This window comes from Podarcis erhardii (assembly GCF_964252035.2).
Source record: "Podarcis erhardii genome assembly, chromosome: 13".
Classification (NCBI taxonomy): domain Eukaryota; kingdom Metazoa; phylum Chordata; class Lepidosauria; order Squamata; family Lacertidae; genus Podarcis; species Podarcis erhardii.
Genome location: NC_138502.1, coordinates 49,651,014 through 49,657,466, shown reverse-complemented (window position 1 = coordinate 49,657,466; position 6,453 = coordinate 49,651,014). Strand labels below are relative to the sequence as shown.

The 6,453-nt window shown below is 43.1% G+C and overlaps 1 long non-coding RNA gene across 1 annotated transcript; it reads right to left on the bottom strand.

The window, feature by feature from the left end:
- Positions 1-5,213, bottom strand: LOC309327729. Its single transcript, XR_014150633.1, has 2 exons — positions 3,631-5,213; positions 1-2,433 (listed from the first exon to the last, which is right to left on the bottom strand). It is a non-coding gene; the product is annotated as an uncharacterized lncRNA (long non-coding RNA).
- Positions 5,214-6,453: the final 1,240 nt, after the last annotated feature.

Below are 6,453 nucleotides of genomic sequence, written 5' to 3'. Positions count from 1 at the left end.
TAGCGTGTTTAATCTTTATTTTCAATATGAAAACATGTGCTCTTAGTAGATGGAATTTACAAATTCAGTCAACAATGTTCAATAACGAATTATGCTTAACATATAACAGCTGAATTGTTGCACACAAGTTAAAAGTGCTAATAGTTCGTAATATTCACATAAACACATGTCCACTATAATGTTCATAATGAACAAAAGATGAAGACAGGCTAGGCTTCAAAGAACTGTGAAACCAGTTCGGTGAGCCAAAAATACCTTTAGACTTTTCTTTCTTGCAGAGCACTAACTCCCCGTCCTTCCACCACCACACAGCAAACTGTTTTTGAAACTGAGGGAAGTCTTGGAAGCAGATTTATTCGTACGGCATAGGGATCAGCTACTCAAAGTGGGGAAATCAAACTAACTGGGCTACTGCAAATCCACTGCATGAGTTTAAACAGCTCTTTAGATCTCGTCCAAAGATCTAGACTTGCAACTAGTAGGAGAGCCAAGACAGACTTATTGTGATGGTTTAAACAGCTCAGATAATTGGTAATGGATTACTATTACACATATTTGGATTGACTCAATTGAGTCGTATAGCGGGCCAGTGTCATGAACTACACTTGTCAGTCACCAACTGTAAAAGATGGTCTTCAGCATGTGTGTAATTTATTCTCCACTGGGAATCAGTGACTGAAGGATGAAAGCCTTAGTCCTTGTTTAAAGCAGGTTTGCTCCAAATAGAAGGGTGAATTCAACTTTGTAGGAGTAACTTGTGATCCTAATTTTAGGAACCAAGAGGCCTAAACACAAACTAATGCAACCATGTTACATGCGTTAGAACAAGTATTAAGTTTTCAAATATAAAACTGAGGAAGCGCCATATAAGCACCTATACATTGAGAGTCTTCTTGTGCTTACCACCAATGCAACAGGAGAGAAGTTCCAGCGGACTCACAGTAATCCTGAGTTACACACAAGTGGGAATTGCAGGAAAAGAAACTTGGGGGAGGAGAGAGACCCTGCAAACAGTCCTGTAATAGCCATGACACAGAATATTGAGAAAGGATAAAATAAAACCCTGGCAAAGAGGCGGGAGGAGGAATAGAATGGAATGGTTCCATCATGTTAGAAGTATTGTTTCTGAGACAGGGGGCAGGAAGGTGTGGGGGACTCCCTGGTCCTGAATGGGGTAACTGTGCCCCTAAAGCAGGCATGGCCAAACTTGGCCCTCCAGCTGTTTTGGTACTACAATTCCCATCATCCCTGACCACTGGTCCTGTTATCTAGGGATGATGGGAGCTGTAGTCCCAAAACAGCTGGAGGGCCAAGTTTAGCCATGCCTGCCCTAAAGGACCAGGGGCACAGCTTGGGGGTCATTTTGGAATCACAGCTGTCCACGGAGGCTGTCCACAGATTAGTTCTGCATCACAGCTGTCCACAGATTAGTTCTGCATCCAGAACAATTGTCTACCAGCTCCACCTGGTACGCAGGCTGAAACCCTACCTGCTTGTGCATTGTCTCACCAGGGTAGTACATGCTCTGGTTATCTCCCGCTTGGACTCCTGCAATGCACTGTATGTGGGGCTACCTTTGAAGGTGACTTGGAAACTACAACTAATCCAGAATACAGCAGCTAGACTGGTGACTGATGGCAGTCGCCAGGACCATATAACACCAGTCCTAAAGAATCTACACTAGCTCCCAATAAGTTTCCGAGCACAATTCAAAGTGTTGGTGCTGACCTTTAAAACCCTAAACGGCCTTGGCCTATATACCTGAAAGAGCGTCTCCACCCCCATTGTTCCGCCCGGACACTGAGGTCCACTTCCGAAGGCCTTCTGGTGGTTCCCTCATTGCGAGATGTGAAGCTACAGGGACCCAGGTAGGGGGCCTTCTTGGTAGTGGCGCCCACCCTGTGGAACACCTTCCCATCAAATGTCAAACAGATACTAACTACTATTTGACTTTTACAAACCATCTGAAGGCTTAGTTCAGGGACGTTTTTAAGGGAAGACAGAGAAACGTAGATAAATGGTGTGCTGTTGTCTGGACAGGTCAGTTAAATGTGCCCGGAGTGGAAGAGAGCGCTCCGCAGAGAGATCAATGAAAATGAAAGAATTCAGTGTAGGTGGGACCAGGCACAAGTGGGTCCACTCTATCTCAAAAATCCCTTAAATAATGGGGTGGGGAAAGGACTTACCATCCTCTGTACTGACTGTTGAAGGCAGTAGGAGGGGACTGGGGCTGGTGGATGGAATAAGGTGGAATGCAGTAGCTGAAAGCCTGAACTTTCAACATGGTAACATTTAGTTGCAGGGTTCCATTTGTAATTACTGACTTCCAAATAGGTGGGAAAATTTGTTTCAGCCAGTGCTTATTTATAAATGAGTTCCCCACAACACACAAAGGAAAACAGTGAGGTGTGTGAAGTTGTAATACAGTGTTACCTCAGGTTACATACGCTTCAGGTTACATATGCTTCAGTTTACAGACTCCGCTAACCCAGAAATAGTGCTTCAGGTTAAGAACTTTGCTTCAGGATGAGAACAGAAATTGTGCTCCGGCGGCGCGGCAGCAGCAGGAGGCCCCATTAGCTAAAGTGGTGCTTCAGGTTAAGAACAGTTTCAGGTTAAGAACGGCCCTCCGGAATGAATTAAGTACTTAACCCGAGGTACCACTGTATAATGAAAATATTAACCAAGTTTTAAAAGTGGAAATGCTTGTAACAGCAGTATTTGATTTAGTGGTGATTCCTGTTCATTTTAAGTAAATTATATTGGACACAGTACAGTGGTACCTCGGGTTAAGTACTTAATTCGTTCCGGAGGTCCGCACTTAATCTGAAACTGTTCTTAACCTGAAGCACCACTTTAGCTAATGGGGCCTCCTGCTGCTGCCGTGCCGCCGGAGCACGATTTCTGTTCTCATCCTGAAGCAAAGTTCTTAACCTGAAGCACTATTTCTGGGTTAGCGGAGTCTGTAACCTGAAGTGAATGTAACCTGAAGTGTATGTAACCCGAGGTACCACTGTAGTAAGGGGTTGCAAATATAAACATGATTTGTTTCTAATTCTGGGTGTGTGCTCAGTGTAATGAATGTTTGGCCTAAATATTCCGTGTTGAGGATGTGTTTTCAACAACTCAAATTTTGGTAAGGCAGCAAATTACTGAAACCTGGACCTCAAGGCTTGTTCTTGGCTTACTTGTCGTTTTTTGTTTAGAAGAAACAAACCTATGAGCACACATGTCTTGAGTACACATGTCATAGTAAGTAAACTAGGGTTAGTGTTTTGGTGCTCCTAAGAGTGGGGAGTAAAACAGGAGTGATTCGGCAGCCTACACAAGCACAATATTTATTCACAGTGAGCTGTGTTTTATGTACTTCCATGGCATGTGACTAGGATCAATGGCTCCTAATAAAACAAGGTTCAAGTTGGCAAAACTAAGCTGAAATGCAAACATTTGCCTGAAAGCTACCTGGCAAGAGTAGAGCAAAATTTTCCAAAGAACTTATTAATTTCTATATTTTGGTAAAAAAAGGGTGCACGTATTTGCAACAAAAATATTTACATGCAGAAAAATGAATTCTACAACTAAGTGTTTCAGCAAGGCTCAGTGGCATAACACTAAACTATACAGTGGTACCTCGGGTTACATACGCTTCAGGTTACAGACTCCGCTAACCCAGAAATAGTGCTTCAGGTTAAGAACTTTGATTCAGGATGAGAACAGAAATTGTGCTCCGACGGTGCGGCGGCAGCAGGAGGCCCCATTAGTTAAAGTGGTGCTTCAGGTTAAGAACAGTTTCAGGTTAAATATGGACCTCCGGAACAAATTAAGTACGTAACCAGAGGTACCACTGTATGTTAGAATTAAGTGCAAAAGCCTCAGACTCATTGCTCTCCCCTCCTCATCAAAGCAATGCTCATGGAGGGAACGGAAAATTGGTAGCTTTCACTTCCATTTTCAAATGTATCTTTTTGTTATGTTCAAACATGGAACTGTGGTTTACTGTCTACCAGGGCTTTTCTTCAACCGGAGCTCACAGGATCTCAGCTCCAGCACCTCTCAGATGGACACTATTGCCATTCTAAAAGAACAAGGCAGAAGTTCTAGAAAAACAGCACTGTGGTTTGCTATGGTTTAGTGAAACCAGCAGGCATCATTACTAGTCACAAATTGGCTTATTCCAATTAAGGGGTGGGAGTGCATTAGCCAAAGGCTCATATACGTAACACTAATCTGTGGCTAAACATTGCATGCAAAAAGCAGATGCAAAACAAATTGAGGTTTATATTTTAAACTTATGCAATTCTGCATGGTATGAGTGGAATTTTCCTGTGTCCTTTGGAGAAAAAGAAATTATAATTATATGCTTTGTTAAATCTGGATATTATAACCTCCTGATGTCTGGAATGGAATGGATTAGAAAAAGCAGAAATATTACGGTGTGTCTGAACCATGAAAAGTCCTAACAGCATAGAGAATTTTCAACTCCATGAAATCCCTCTCCTTCCCCTCATTTTTTAAATGTGAAACATAAACTGAGATTACCAACCACCTTTCATCTTGCTGCATTCTGACATGTGTCTGTCAGTATTTTAGGACTATGATAATACAATAAAACTTCAAACTATCAGGCACAAGCTGTTCAAAATACAAGCAAAGTGTTTCCCCCCCTTATAGTTTGCAGTTATCTTCCATAAATATTACAGCAAGATGCAAAAGTTGAGCAATTTTATTCCCCACTAATTTCTCTGCCTGAAATTTAAGCATATAATTCCTTTTCTGTTCAAATTAATCGATCTTAGATGTGCTTCCCTCTGCTGGATCAAACTTTGCAAACAGCACATGATATAGGTAACAGAAGTGGATGCACCTCAGTTTAGCATTCAAAACTGACAATGAAATGCTTTTTAAGTATAATCCAAAACTGCTACAATATGACAGAAGCAGCACCACCAAGCTGCATTAAACTGTTTTGAGTTTCCCAGAAAGAGGTATTATATTTTCACATATTTAAGTAGCTATATTCAAAATAGCATTTTTCCTGTGAAATAATTTGTTTTATCTGCCACTAACATTCAACATTTTTTCAGTGGTGGAAATGTGAATAACTTCACTGTTCTAATTTTAGAGGTGACGATTAAGAGTTAAATGTTTGCCAGGTAGCAGGGCGGTGTCACGTAAGGCCACTTCCTATATTTAAATTGTAATATAGTCATAGAAAGGAGCAGTGGCGTAGCGTGGGGGGTGCAGGGGGGGCCGGCCGCACCTGGCGCAACATCTGGGGGTTAGGGTTAGTGGGCGCAAATCCACGGGTTAGGGGGCGCAAATCCATGGGTTAGGGGGCGCAAATTACTTGCCTTGCCCCGGGTGCTGACAACCCACGCTACGCCACTGGAAAGGAGTGCTCATACCTGCTAATCACTTCTGTATCTGACATTGCAACATAAAATCTATGTCTTTGAGGGGTGGGATGAATTCACCACCCAGGGTGAATAAATGAGGTAGCCTTTTCAGATTGCCAATGACCCTAGAATATGATCAGCCATGCTGACCGCTGGTAACAAATAAGTGACAGCGGAAAAGTACATTAAATGTGTAAAATAAATTGCCAAATATACATAATGTCCAATTTGGGACTTTTAAGTTTTGCAACTTTGACCTAATTTGGTGGTGTAAGGCGGGTCAAATAGGGACGCGGGTGGTCCTGTGGGTTAAACCACAGAACCTAGGACTTGCTGATCAGAAGGTCGGCGGTTCGAATCCCCGCGATGGGTGAGCTCCCGTTGCTCGGTCCCTGCTCCTGCCAACCTAGCAGTTCAAAAGCACGTCAAAGTGCAAGTAGATAAATAGGTACCGCTCCAGCGGGAAGGTAAACGGCGTTTCCGTGCACTGCTCTGGTTTGCCAGAAGCGGCTTAGTCCTGCTGGCCACATGACCCGGAAGCTGTACACCGGGCTCCCTCGGCCAGTAAAGCGAGATGAGCACTGCAACCCCAGAGTCGGTCACGACTGGACCTAATGGTCAGGGGTCCCTTTACCTTTACCTTTTTAAGGCGGGTCAAATTAACTGGAAAACATCCTTAATGTATTAAAGTAATTTTTGAGAGCATCACTGAACAAGAATGAAACAAATAGTAGATGTCTTTTTCCTGCTGATGGGGGGCATGCCCACAACCAATTTCCTAAACCATGCACTGCAATTTTGTGACTAGCATCTGCGGCAAATGTGCACACTGGCCCCAGATGGTAAGAACCACCCCATTTTTAGACTCCACTGCCCAGAGACAAAATGGAGAGCTGTATGTGCAAGCAAATAGGTAAATATGCTGAAAGGCAGTGGCCATATATCAGTGTGAACTTCCTCACTCTGAGTAGTCAGGAATAAACTTTCCCCATGTTAACACTCCAGGCTTGGGAGTGCTTTGTTGGAGCTTTTCTGCAATTAACATGGCAGTAGCCTT